Source organism: Acipenser ruthenus, chromosome 5, assembly GCF_902713425.1.
Source record: "Acipenser ruthenus chromosome 5, fAciRut3.2 maternal haplotype, whole genome shotgun sequence".
NCBI lineage: Eukaryota > Metazoa > Chordata > Actinopteri > Acipenseriformes > Acipenseridae > Acipenser > Acipenser ruthenus.
Window position 1 is genome coordinate 80,635,019 of NC_081193.1, and position 14,348 is coordinate 80,649,366.

At 36.5% G+C, this 14,348-nt stretch overlaps 1 protein-coding gene across 1 annotated transcript in view; it reads right to left on the bottom strand.

Moving 5' to 3' along the window:
* Window positions 1-14,348, bottom strand: part of LOC117402568 (2-oxoisovalerate dehydrogenase subunit beta, mitochondrial-like) — a 98,393-nt gene that overhangs the window by 23,545 nt on the left and 60,500 nt on the right. The gene's annotated exons all lie outside the window — the stretch shown is intronic.

Here is a 14,348-nt window from a genome sequence, read left to right on the forward strand (position 1 = left end):
TGCATTTAATCCTGTACTTCAGAGTACTATAATCTGCCAAGTGTTTAATCTGTAGTATTTTGTATTTAATTATATCCTGATGTAACTAACTATCACTGACACTGTTATCTGCTGTATTATTGAATTGTATTTTGTCACACTTGTACTTACTTGAACCAAAGTCATTGTATTCATCATTGTATTTATCTTGCTCTTAATTGTATTATTACTTGCACTGTGATTCTTGAAATGTATTTGTTTATGACTGTAAGTTGCCCTGGATAAGGGCGTCTGCTAAGAAATAAATAATAATAATAATAATAATTAGCTATGGCTGCATTTCATTTTGCCTTAATCCATCACAGATACAGCATTGACTCAGACCCGCAGAAGGAACAGCAGTGAGATAAATACATTACACCTAGCAAAGTAATTTGCTGGACGGATACAAGATTGCAAAGTGTAAACAGTAAAATAAGAGACTAGGAATTACTTTATTAAAATGAACACGAATAAAGCTATATATAGCAGAAACTGACCTCAATACACTATTGAGACCATGGCGGTGAAAGCTTTAACATATATATATTTTTTGTGCTCGCAATCAATTTTGGCACAGAAAATCACAGAATATCTTGGGTCACAGATCAAAATTGGGGAGTGCCAATTAGATGTTGCCACCTAAAACTGAAATTATTAAGTTGCTAACTGAAATAAGGAGGCTCTGTGGTCCAGTGGTTAAAGAAAAGGGCTTGTAACCAGAAGGTCCCCGGTTCAAATCCCAGCTCACTTCTGGCTCACTGTGTGACCCTGAGCAAGTCACTTAACCTCCTTGTGCTCTGTCTTTCGGGTGAGACATTGTTGCAAGTGACTCTGCAGCTGATGCATAGTTCACACATCCAAGTCTCTGTAAGTTGCCTTGGATAAAGGCGTCTGTAAATAAACTAATAATTATAATAATATACAATGTGTATAAAGTTTAATAGATTAATAATGAAATAGTTTATGAGATATTAGCAGTTGTAGGGGCTGATTTGAAAAATGGAGATGTTATATTATTACACACCTGAGTAACAACAGGGAATTTAATTGGCTGAAACATTATCACGTGACCAATACTCAGTTTCCCCACTACAGTATATCCCTCAATTACAGTCCATAATTATACAACTGCATTAGCAGGCAGACAGATGTGCAGCTGCTCCAGGCCAACCACTTTCTCCAGATGTCCCTAGTGAAAGCATTTGTGGAGTATGTGATGCGCACAGAAGCCATTTAAAAGGGGAAATAACTGAGGATTAAAAAGTAAGTATATATAAGGGAGTCGGGAAGAAACTACATTGCCCAGAAGACCACAGGGTTTGGCTTGCTGGCCCATTTAATTGATTTATTGTTGGCAGGTGGGCTTAAATCAAGTAATTAAGAGCCTTTTAAAAAGGGACAGGTTCACTCCGTCTCTGAGAGGTGTGTGCGCACGTGCATGCATATATATATATATATATATATATATATATATATATATATATACACACACACACACACACAGTATATATAGAGAAAGAGAGTTGGAGAGATAGAAAGATTTGGAGAGAGAAGCTAGAGAGCAAATGCATTATTGAAGAACTTAAGTTTAACATTTATTTTTGTTACGGGTAAACGGCCAGCTATCCCGTGGTTAGACAGGGCCACTCGACAAAAGTTAAGTTAGTGCTCCTTGCCAGAGTTAAGCTTTTGTTTTGTTTGTTTGTTTTGTTATAGCGGGGTTACATCATCACTATATATATATATTTCAGTTTTTTATTTTTCTTAAAAATATTTCCCAACATAAAACCAATGTCACCTTACAATAATTGCTTTTGAGTTTCAGTGTTTTTAAATAAAATATCAAACAGAACAAAATTTCAATGTACCATTTGTAATTCAGTAATATGAGAGAATTGGTCAGGGGTCTGAATACTTTTGCAAGGCACTGTATATATATAGATAAATATAGTTACAAGAATTCATTCTCACAATATAACTATGTAATCATTCTTCTGTAGAAGTTGTCCAGGTGTTATTTGTGTGAAGTCCATTTAACCTGCCACCATGCTTTAGTTTCAGTCCCTATTTTGAAAAATAAAATGTCAATGCATCGATTATCTTTGATAAATGCCCCACTTGAAACTTCTTTTGTGGATTATTACCCCTTTCACTGTAAAAACAATTAAATGCCGCCCACAAAGTTAAAAGGCCAATAATTCTATGACCGTTGTTTTTATTAATTTTTTTATTGTGTTGTTAACAGTGTCAAGTTGGCAGTTCTGAATCCTGTTCATAATTCAGACAAGGTCTGGGTTAACATTGATTGTTCAAATATTCTTTTAATTAGCTGAACAATAGTATAACACAGCACTATTACAGCATATTATAATCTCATCAAATCCTGTACCTGTCCAACTAAATGACCTCACAAAACATAATTTGGAGGGTACATAGAGGATGATCGGCAAAGGAAAAATGTCTGTGACAGAGACACTCTGTGACGCACTGCTTGGCCTCCAGAGGGTTGTTCAACAACGTCAACATTTAAGTAGAAAATAATGCAAAAAAAAAACAAATGCTGGTAAAACATTTAAATCACAATAACTATTAAAAATGACCTCCTTTTTGTGGCAAGTATTTTTCAATGTGTTGATACCAGTGCATCTTGACACTCTGCAATGTCGATGCAGCACCAACCTGAGCAAACTCTTTGGAAATGGATTGCCTAAACTCATTAATGTAGCAAGGGTTGCAGCAGAGGAAGGTCATCAGGGTATGGTGAATAGATGTTTAGCAGGACAGACATGCAGGACACTACATTAACTGTAACATCAAAAAATAAAATCGCCCAATAGCTGTGCTGTTGTCGATGCCAAACCACACCATGATACGGAGAGCAAATTAATTGTCTATGTTCCATAGTGACATGGGAGGGAGGGGTTTTAGCCCAATAGCATATGATCTAGTGGTTCAGGTCAAAACTATTGTATGGATGAAACTTACTACAATGAATCCTTCATGCAGACGACTGGCTAGTACCAGCCACCTGTGCTATTTTTCTTGTTGACGGTCTTGAGCTCACAACTGCGGTTTGTGATCTGCTACGCTTCCGATCTGAAGGAATCATTCCACTGATCTGGTTTCCACTGGTCTTGGAATTGTGCCTCTGGTAAGGGTGCTTGCTAGCTAAAGAACTAGCTATTGCAGCAATGTTATGTTCATATTTGCCATTGAACAAAATTAGCTCTGTCATACACATGTAGTTGAGGCACTTGGATGCTTTAAGACTGAACTTGACCGATCGTTGAATAATATGGACAAAGACATGATTATTGACATACAGAAAGATGCCTCCATATACCTTCAGATTATGATTCACTAGCAAGTTTCGACGCAATGAACAATCAGTTCTCTGGATACAGTGTGTAAAAATGCAAGACAAAGAATGACACACACTTCATTTACACCCATAATCTGATAAAATCTGATAACATCCTTAAATAAAATAAAAAATAAAGAATTTAATAAGTTTCAACACAATCTGATAAGAGGTTCTCAAGATATATGTATGTTCAAAGTGATGGAAGTACAGACGACCAACTCCATATATCAATAAAAAAACCCATTAATAATAAAAAATAAATTGAGGAAAACAAAAAGCCCACCTTTCCACCTGCTCAAATTTGTTTTACATGATCTCTACTAGAGATCTGTAATAAGCAAGGATGACATTTTTATTGGATCAAACCACTGAGGCACAACAATTCCAGTCAGTATCATCTTTCAGTGCAAAAGGCCAAAAGTAATTTTAGAAGAAGTTGGCAGCCTTTGCTTGGCAATGACATTAAAGAGTGTGGCTGATTGTGTGTTCTTTTTGTTAATAGAAATCTAATTAACTGCAGTATATTTTTTCACATCCTTTCCAACACATGTTCACATTTGAGTCATAATGAATGGCAAAAAGTAGCAACTTCAATATTTGAAGAGGACGTCGAACGCAAGTCATAAATATAAAAAAGGTCAGCCTATGAAATAGAAAGCGTATTACAGGTAAGATGAGGAAGATCAGTGCCAAATACATATATGAGAAATGATGATACCTTTTTCCTCGATGCAAGTCAATTTATAAAATGTTCTTTATGGGGGGGGGGGGGGGGACATCAGTTAAGATAATGAATTCCAAGTGTGTCCTGAACGGAAGCATTGTTAAGACTGTGCGTCTAAAAAACTTACATCTACATGATAATTAAGGAACACAACCTTTTTCCATTGGATTTACTGCAAGCCTACATCTCAGAATCCAGAAACCACCCACGTTAGACCGCTGCCTGAAGCATGAGGCTTTCTTGCTGGGTGCAATCAGCACTTTATATGGAAGCAAGCAGCTAGCCAAATGAGCTCCTTCTGAAAATAATTGCACACTAAGGCTCAGTGACTGTGCAATCCACAAGTTTGCAAATTCTTTAAAAAAAATAAATAAATAAATAAAATAAAATCACAAACGTAAAGAACCGCTACATAATTAAACTGTGACTCGGTTTGTCTGTTTTTCTGGGTGGTTAGTGACTTTTCTTTTCTGTGTTCTACATGTTTGCCTGTTTTTTCTGTTGCACTGAACAAGTTATTCAAGTTTATTTATTTTCCTAATTGGTGGGTGCACTGCAGCAGGATGGGATTCGAACTGAATATAGTTTGGATGCTCCAGTTTAATACATAAGCCAACTAATATATTATTTTTATTTATAACTAACTGGTATTGATGTCAAAAGTATATGGCAGAATGTAATTGCACTCACCAGATACGGTCTACATCACAAATAATGGAAGTGTTATTTTGTTAGCTTCAGAGCAACTTGTCTAATTGTCTTAATACTATGATTCCCTTTACAGTATGGCACTAAGGCATTAAAAAATATAAAAGAATGACAATATAAGCAAGCACAACAAGTGAATAGCAGGCTTGTTGATTTATTAGCTGATCAATAAGGAAGCACCATATATTCACCACCTCACTCTGGTTGGCTCTCATTCAAAGATGAGGGCTCACTTGAAATACTGCAACCCAGTGCTTAGATATACTACAAAATTTGACCTGAAAAAAGCACACACACAGACAATATATGCAATTATCTTCTTAACTTCAAAAATGAAAACTAAAATGTATGACATACATTAGTTAGGGTTTATTAAATAAGGCACCAAAATGGAGAAACCAAAACAAATCTATATACAGCAAAATAAATTAAAAACATGAACAGGATGCCTGTAATGCTCTACTGACTAGTGGTGCAATAACTGAACACTCTAAGCTCAGAGCTACTAAGAGTCTCTCTCTCTCAAATTAGGCAGCTAGGCTCCTCCCCCCTTTGAACTAAAATATTACATTTATCTAAACTAATAAATGTAATCTTTTAGAATAAACAACAGATCGTTTTCATTTTACTTTTTTGTATAATACAAAGCAGTGTGGAGTAGTGTTTACTCTTGAGCGGAGGGTCGTGGGTTCAATCCCAGGTGGGGGACGCTGCTGCTGTACCCTTGAGCAAGGTACTTTACCTAGATTGCTCCAATAAAAACCCAACTGTATAAATGGGTAATTGTATGTAAAAATAATGTGATATCTTGTAACAACTGTAAGTCACCCTGGATAAGGGCGTCTGCTAAGAAATAAATAATAATAATAATACATTTTACAAACAAACATACCCAAAAGCTGTTTATTCCAATAGCAAAGTTTAAAAAAAAAAAAAAAAAATCCCTTTTTTATTTTCCAAGGTTAAAACCTCCCCCTCTACCTGAAGGTGTGCTTGCCCGGCCCTTTAATACCTGGGACTCCCGGCTGTGCCCTACCCAAGATGGCTGCCCACATGCACAAACCTCCCTTACAAACTTTACCAGTAAATAAATACATTTTTACTTTTAGTTTTATCTCGCTAAACTTATCATTTTGTCTGTTTTTTAAACAATAGGGCTTTTTGTTTACAAGTACAACGATAACACTATGTAACACAGTTTTTGTTCCTGGGTATTAAGTGTTATTTCCTAATTGCTTATGCCTCAAAAGTATAGAAAATGGCTATTATTCCCCACAAACTTGTCTGTGTGTGATTTATACAAATTGATGTGGGTTTTACAAGGAAATTATCATTCTGTGTTTAAGCTAGAATCCAAATTTAGCTGTCTTGATAATAGATCATTCTCGATAGGTTGTCTGGATGCAGAGCGTCTTTGTTTCACAAGAGTGAGAATTACCTTCTGAACCAAAACATATATATATGAGTCTGATTTAACGATGCTTTGATTATCAAATATTAATGAAAGTAAATATTTGTGTCACTAACAATACCCCTGTTAAGACTTAAATAGCTGTCAGGAATGCAGTTGTAACCTTTAAGGGAATCTCTCATAGATTGCGTTGGATCACTAATCAACCAGTGGGAGTGGGGTGTTGTTTAAACTTTCTTTTCTGTACTGTTTAGTTTAGTTAATTCTTCGTTTCTGTATTACTTTAGTTTAGTTGTTGCACTTTTAATTTTTCCTTTACTTAGTTTTATTTCTAATAAAACTGTTCCTTTGTATTCACTAGAAATGTTGCTCTGTGTGATTATAACAACCTTGACTTGCATAAAGAAGAAATAACTTTGAGTGAAATAGCTCAGTGAGTGAAAGAAGACAAGCGTTGAATTGACAACAGAACAAAGCACCTTTGACCATTGTTCCATAGTCCAATTTCTGTGTTCTTGTGCATATTTTAGCCTTTGTCTTGATCCCCTTTCTTAACAGAGGTATTCTTACTGCAACACATCCTTTAAGTCCTGATTTCAATAGTGACCTTCGTACTGTTGATTTGATGGACAACGACACCTGTGCCTTCTGCCAGTTCTGTTGTCAATTCAACATTTGTCTTCTTTCTATACCTTAAGGATATTATCTTCAAGTATTGCTCATCCTTGTTAGACATCTTTTTGAGTCTTCCAGTCCTGGGTTTGTCAATTACAGATGATGTTTCTCTGTACTTGATTGTGCTTCGGATACCACACCTTGAAATTCGACTGATGCGAGCTATTTCACTCAATGTCTTTCCTTATTTATGCAAGTCAAGGTTGTTATAATAGTAGAAAACACTAGTGGAGGCTTTGAGTAAATTGTTGATGCTCATAATGCATCAGAGTACAAAAATGCAACATGTCTAAGACTTTTGCACAGCAGTGTACATAGACAAAAAAGAAATGTACATGAAAGATAAAACTGACAGGCAACTTCAAATTTCTCAATTTGACTGGGTAACTTAAAGCGTTCAAAAACTCCCAAAGCAGATTTTAAAATACCATATTCTTTTGAATTTAAGACGCAGTCCAAATTTCCCACCCTCAATATGCGGAAAAAATAAAACATCAAATAAAAGTGCATTTACAAAGATAAAACCTCAATTACGCATATGGAGGCAGTTTGTGGTTGTCTGCTATCACACAGAGCATTACAGTTATGTGCTGGTTCTCATTTCCACTCAAGATTACTCACACCTGTTTTTGTGAACTGTGGTATTGCTTGGCATGTCAAATATGGGGGTCTGATCAGCATTTCCGATCTGTCCAAGCTGGTACTGTTTGTTAGAAACGCTGAAATTGTAAAAGCTTCTCTTTGAAGCTAATGACACTTCTTTGAAAATGGCTGCCTGTATGTCATGGATGATTTGAGATCGGGCAGTAACATTTTGGTTCGTCTTTTCTCGGCAGTAAGTCATGTTGCTGCTTGTGTATTCGGGCAACAATGTCTTTTGTTGGCGATTTTAATACACACATCACTATACTGTACTCAAATTTAAGAAAACAAAAATGTGAGGGTCTGGAACCAACTCCCAGTAATGTTGTTGAAGCTGACACCCTGGGATCCTTCAAGAAGCTGCCTGATGAGATTTTGGGATCAATAAGCTACTAACAACCAAACGAGCAAGATGGGCCGAATGGCCTCCTCTCGTTTGTAAACTTTCTTATGTTCTTAAGACGCAGGCTATTTTTGATAAGCAAACAATGGTTAAAGTGCATCTGAAATTCAAATGAATGTAGTACATCAAACAATTATTGCTTCCACACCTACATTATCAAGATATATACTTAGATCTGCAAATGCCACTTTTCAAAACCCCCTGGAGCTACTATATAATAGAAAGTACACGTTGGCTTTGTTTTGCCTCACCCTACAGAATTAACATATTGAATTACACACCTCTTTGTAGTTCCAATATAAACGCACATGTACTTTATAGATTTACAGTACAGAGTCTGTTTTATACCCTTCAAAATTATATATGCCAATTTGCAGATACATTGTAAATGATGTGTACAAGCATAAAAACATCAAACACATTTACCACAGATGCATAGATATGTTGTATATTGAATTTGAGAGGTTTTACATAATATTATTAAAGTATGATATGAAAATGAATACGACTACTAGCCTGCTTGTAGCAATAAGACACACACGCACTTTGTGTCGGGTTAAATATGCGCAGACATTCCGATACATCGGACATTAAAATATAACTGCATTACCACAACAAAAAAACTGCCAAAATAACCTGGTGTTTATCTTGCATGTTTACAGGTATCTCTGCAATACAGCTTTTGATAAGTCCCAGCTCAGCACCTGCAGACTAGTAGTATATATTAGTATAAACAAGGCTCTCTGTATGATGACCCAGCTTGATAAATGTAGTGCTGCTCTACAAATGATAGCTTTCAATTAAACAAAAGCTAAGTATTTATTTTTTGTGTTGATATAATAATGATAAAAAGCTCATACTTCACACCTGTGTGAAATAATTCCAAACTGATTAATTTTATTATACGCACATGTCCAATTCGTGTTGGGTTTACAATATGTGCAGACTTTCAGAAAAATAGGACGTTAAAATAATATGCGCATTAACACTATTAAAAACCTTAATAATAAATACATTTTAGTAATTGTGAAGTATATTTACTATAACAGAAATGCTTGTTATTATTATGAAAATAAATCGACAAAATCACAGAAAACGCATATGCAGTAAGAAGTATTCCATATTTACGGGGAAGTCGGAATCTCTTGATTTGTTAACCCTTTCTGTCTCTCACTTTCCATGGATCCGCAGTATGGTGGATATGGACGGATGCAATGCAGACGCTTTTGAGTTTGTACCGTGCCTTCCATTTTTAGCATTCATCAAAACTGCGTCCTCGATATTTTATATCCCACTTTTTAAAACACTATGTTAAATAATTGTGGTTATATCTTTTTGGTTATATCTATTAAAATTGTCAATTTTCTCTCCATAAGTATGCCACAGAATTAGAGCATCTTCTAAGAAAATCAATGAAAACAACAGGAAGCCCTTAGACCCTTCAATGCTTTCACACTTCCTAGAAGGGGACTGATCCCAAACCTTTGGTCGGGTCTTCAAGGGTCCCAGTGATTCATCTTCAACATCATGGTTTGGTAACCCATTTCATGCCCTCACCACTCTCTGTGTATAAAGAAGTGTCCTATCCTGTATTCACTTTACATTCCAACCATGTCCTCTGGTCTTTTTCTGTACCAAGCTTGACGTTTCTACGCAAAATCATCCCCTCTACTTTGGTTTCCAAGGCTCACAAGGCATATGAAAGTCTGTTTCTCACTGTAGATTTGAAGCCACATAATTAGTGACAGATTGCATTATACTACAGAAAATGCAGCATTTTAAATTTTCTCACTTGAAGCTTGCGACAAAGAAGTACCAGGAACTGTGGGTGGATATGAAAGCATGCAGATGTGACACTGACCGAATGCCACACATATGACTTCTAATACCACTTATTTCCTCTTTACATTTCTAAGAACATTGTTTCATTAAAAAAATAACACACACACACACCATTTAAAAATAAATCATTCCTTTGGAGAAACCCAGCAACTTTGATTTAAAATTGCTTTACAGTGTATAATCTAAGATTGCTCTAAAGCTGTAGATAAGGAAGTGCTGGTTTACACGCTTTTGGCGTTTCCACCCATCTGAATCGGATATGTCAAGCCCGGGAGTGGAGCTGCTATAGCACTGTGTCTCGTCCAAGTCTTACACTGTATGCCCCTTTAGCAAAACATAGCAAATGAATGAATGAATGAATGAATGAATGAATAAATAAAAGGAAACATGTGACAAGCAGCCTCTATCAATGCATCGGTAGGGTCTTGACAACACACAACGATAAACATAATTAAACAGCAAAGAGTGAAACCTAAAATTCCTCATTTTAAATGTTTTTCTTCCCGTGCTTCATGTCATTTCTAACCTCCCAATGCTATAAGGAGTAAGAAGAGCATGTCTGTTCAGTACACTTGGTGTCAATACAGCAAAACTGGTCATCAAAATAATGTAGAGAAGGCAAACTGTGGAAGACTATACTACATATATAAGGAATATGATTGTAGTATAAAATGGAACAATGCCAATTCAAGTATTATTAATTATGGAAATCACATTATTAAATTTTTATTTTGCTGGTTTTAAACTGTATGTCACTATTTTAATGACCGATTGCATTATACTACGGAAAATGCAGCATTTGAAATTTTCTCACTTGAAGCGTGCTACAAAAAAAGTTTTCTATTATGATGATTTAAAGATTGTATTTGAATAAAAATGATTTAAAAAAAAAGATATGCTTCTAATGACAAATGTTTTTTTTTTTAAGGGTGGTAAACATACTTAGACAGAGATCAAAACTAATGCTGTGCATTTCATGGTGTATAGTACAGAATCCATTTTCTTAGTGATGAGAAACTGAAAAAAACAGCTACTGAACAAGCACAAATACCGGGAGGCATACTGGAGGAGATCGTACTCATTTCAACTCTAGGAGAAGCAGTTGTAAATCTCTTAGGAGAGTTGTCTCGTTAAAAAAAAAAAATTACAGTAAAATTCTGTAATTATTTAACTTGTATCTTTTGAATTGATATGCTAGTGGTTTTATACACCTTTAAACAGGTCACAGGGCTACTGGTTACTTTTAGGAGTGCTGGCTCTGCAGTGTGGTCCAGTGGTTAAAGAAAAGGGCTTGTAACCAGGAAGTCCCCGGTTCAAATCCCACCGCAACCACTGACTCATTGTGTGACCCTGAGCAAGTCACTTAACCTCCATGTGCTCCGTCTTTCGGGTGAGATGTAATTGTAAGTGACTCTGCAGCTGATGCATAGTTCACACACCCTAGTCTCTGTAAGTTGCCTTGGATGAAGGCGTCTACTAAATAAACAAATAATAATAATAATAATTTGATCAAGACAGCAAGACTTTTAAAGTGATAAAAGATTGCACTGTGACACGTATAAAGGTAAATTACAGCTGCAAGTGGTAGCAGAACTAAGCTGTATCACTTTGAAATTTTCACGACTGCTCATCACACAGAGCACCATTTTGATACTGGAGATAATAAACATACCCTATTCATCACAGAAATGATCTGTTTAACAGTGGGTTACTTCACTGCAAGTTACATGGCCTCCAGGCAACAAAGAAAACAAATCTATCATCAGTTCAACACTCGACTTGTGCTACACAGGTTGACGCGTAAACACTCCAGTCCAGCTACAAATCCAACTGTCAGAGGCAACACTAAAAGAAAAAAGTGCTTATTCCTAATAGATTGTGTAAGTCTATTCACAGCCATTATGGACGCAGTGCCCATGCAGCTACACCGTAACTAGAGACGTCTGTATTAGGAAGTGTATGAATCCAAACAATAACTATGTGATCTGTGTGATTAAATCGCATCAGCGGGAAAAAAAAAACAACAACAATCACTACCCTTTCAAGCACATGGATTTGTACCATGTGTAATAATGCCATCTCTGAAAGGAGTCCAGAAAAAAATGTATAAAGCCTTGCACACCCTGTAAAAAAAAAAATTGCAAAGGTTCATGATATATACTTACTCATATTCTTTATGTTAGGTCCCCAAAGTGATTGTGTTTTTTTTTTTTTGTTTTTTTTACTAGTTTAACTTTTTTTTTACAATTTTTAACAAACATAGTGTAGCACTTTGGGAGTTGAAGAAATTGTGAACAGAAAAAAAAGCCTAAAGCCTAAATGTATTTTATGACTACATTGTGTGCAGCATGAATTACACAATGGTATAAATACAGATCTTGGATTGTCTTGCCTATAGACAGTGGTATGGAAACCACATACCAAAGTGTTGGATTAAATAGCCAATCATTAACCCAATAGTATACAGTGGAAAAGGTTGTTCTTGAATTCTTTCCGAAGAACTCATCTAAAAATGGATTGTACATTGTATGTTACATACAAGGTTAGGTTATTAGTGTTCTATATACGATTTTTTCCATAGGGTATTAAGCTTGAGGTGTGCGTTACACAAGGAATGTTTCCCAAGACACCAAAACACTACCGCCCTGTAATCCCTATATTAATCCCACTGGATTTTTTCCACCCCATTCAAGACATTCAACTGGAACATTTTGATGGTAATATTTGGATCATAACCTTGTTAAATTATAATATAAAGTCATTGATTTAATAGGAACATTATTTTATATGTGGGTATGAAAATATCTAAAATTACAGAAAAATAAATATTAGAATACAATAAATATATGTTGTTGTATGTAATATGGATCAACAAAGAAACATATTGTAACTACCTCAATTCTTTCAGTTCACAGATCTTCAATGGTTAATGTTACCCCTTTAATTTGTTTTTGTCCTTCAAAAGCCACCAGTAGGAAGAAGACCAGTGGTGGTTGGATTTGACTTTGCTATTCATTGTCAAGGGTTGTCATTATGGTGGCCTATGGCAACCGGGATTGGTTGTTTATGTGGCTGCTGGATTTCAGCTTGCTAAATTTCCCCATACACACCCCATATAATGAATATTGCTTTCTTTATACAAGCATGAACCTACCACTGGTGTAGCACATGTGGTATATTTAACTGCTCTCCAGAAAGTAAACATCACAATCATAATGGATCTGATGGACCTCAGCTACATTTCCCAATGTTGAGAATTCTACAGATGTTTCTCTTTCTTCCTCTGCCTGACCCTTTTTCTGTTTAATGTAGCCGGCAAACATTGAGTTTTTAATGTGCTTGCCAACATTTTCACTCCTTGGTTAAGAAACCTTGAAGCCATTCCTTGATGACAGGCCCCAATATATGTCCTACTCTATGATCTTTCCTTTGAACAGAATTCATTCCAATTAATGTTATCTGCAACAGCCACACACAAATAGGTACAGGCAGACAAGATACAGTTTATATCAACATGGGGGTTTATCTCCTAATGTGCAGTGTACCTACAAAAAGTAGTGTAGTATCTTTAAAAAGATACTTGTCAACACAGGGTCCCTTTTATTTTATTTTATTTTATTTGGAATTGCCAATTATTTTTTCTCATTTTCTCCCCAATTTGGAAAGCCCAATTATTTTTTATTTCAACCCGGCTCACCGCTACCACCCCCGCGCTGACTTGGGAGAGACAAAGTTGGACACATGGTCCTCTGAAATGTGTGCCGTCAGCTGTCCGCTACTTTTCACTCTGCAGGCCTGCCATTCAGCCATATCAGAGCTACAACATCAGAGGACCACACAGCTCTGGACAGCTTACAGGCAGGCCCGCAGGCGCCCGACCAGTCTACAGTGGTCATTGGTGCACAGTGAGCCGAGGACACCCTGGCCAACCTAGGCCCTCCCCACACGGGCGGCGCTCGGCCAATTGTGCGTTGCCCCCTGGGAACTCCCGCCCGCGGTCGGCAGTGGAATGGCCAGGACTCAATTCGGCGACCTCCAGGATATAGGGCACTCCCCGCGGAGTGCCTTTACCGGATGCACCACTCGGGAGCCCCAAGGGTCCCGTTTTGATATTGTCAGGAAATGTAAATCTGGTTTAAAATACAGATGAGCAGGGTAACTGCAATAACGTATTTGATGATTACTTAAGAATACCTAAAAAAAACAACCTTACAATGTCATTTACTCTGTACGCATGTGTAAGTGATCAGGATTAGACCGTTTCTGAAACAATTTGATGTGTGTTTGCACTTTAACAGTACCAGTTAAACAGCAGGATCACAAACATTATAATTGCATGGTAGTTGGATGGGATGGAAAGGCAAGTGTCTCTTTGAAATATGCATCAAGACTCATTGTGCTCCATTCAGTAGTGGAAAGAGTGATCTGTAGAACAGCCAAAGTTACTTCAATAAAACACCACGCATCTTTTAAAAGATTGGAAACAAAAACTGTTGTTGCAGCTATTAGTAATGATGGCTGCAGCTGTATCTACAGTAGAAATGAAGAGAGCTTTTTT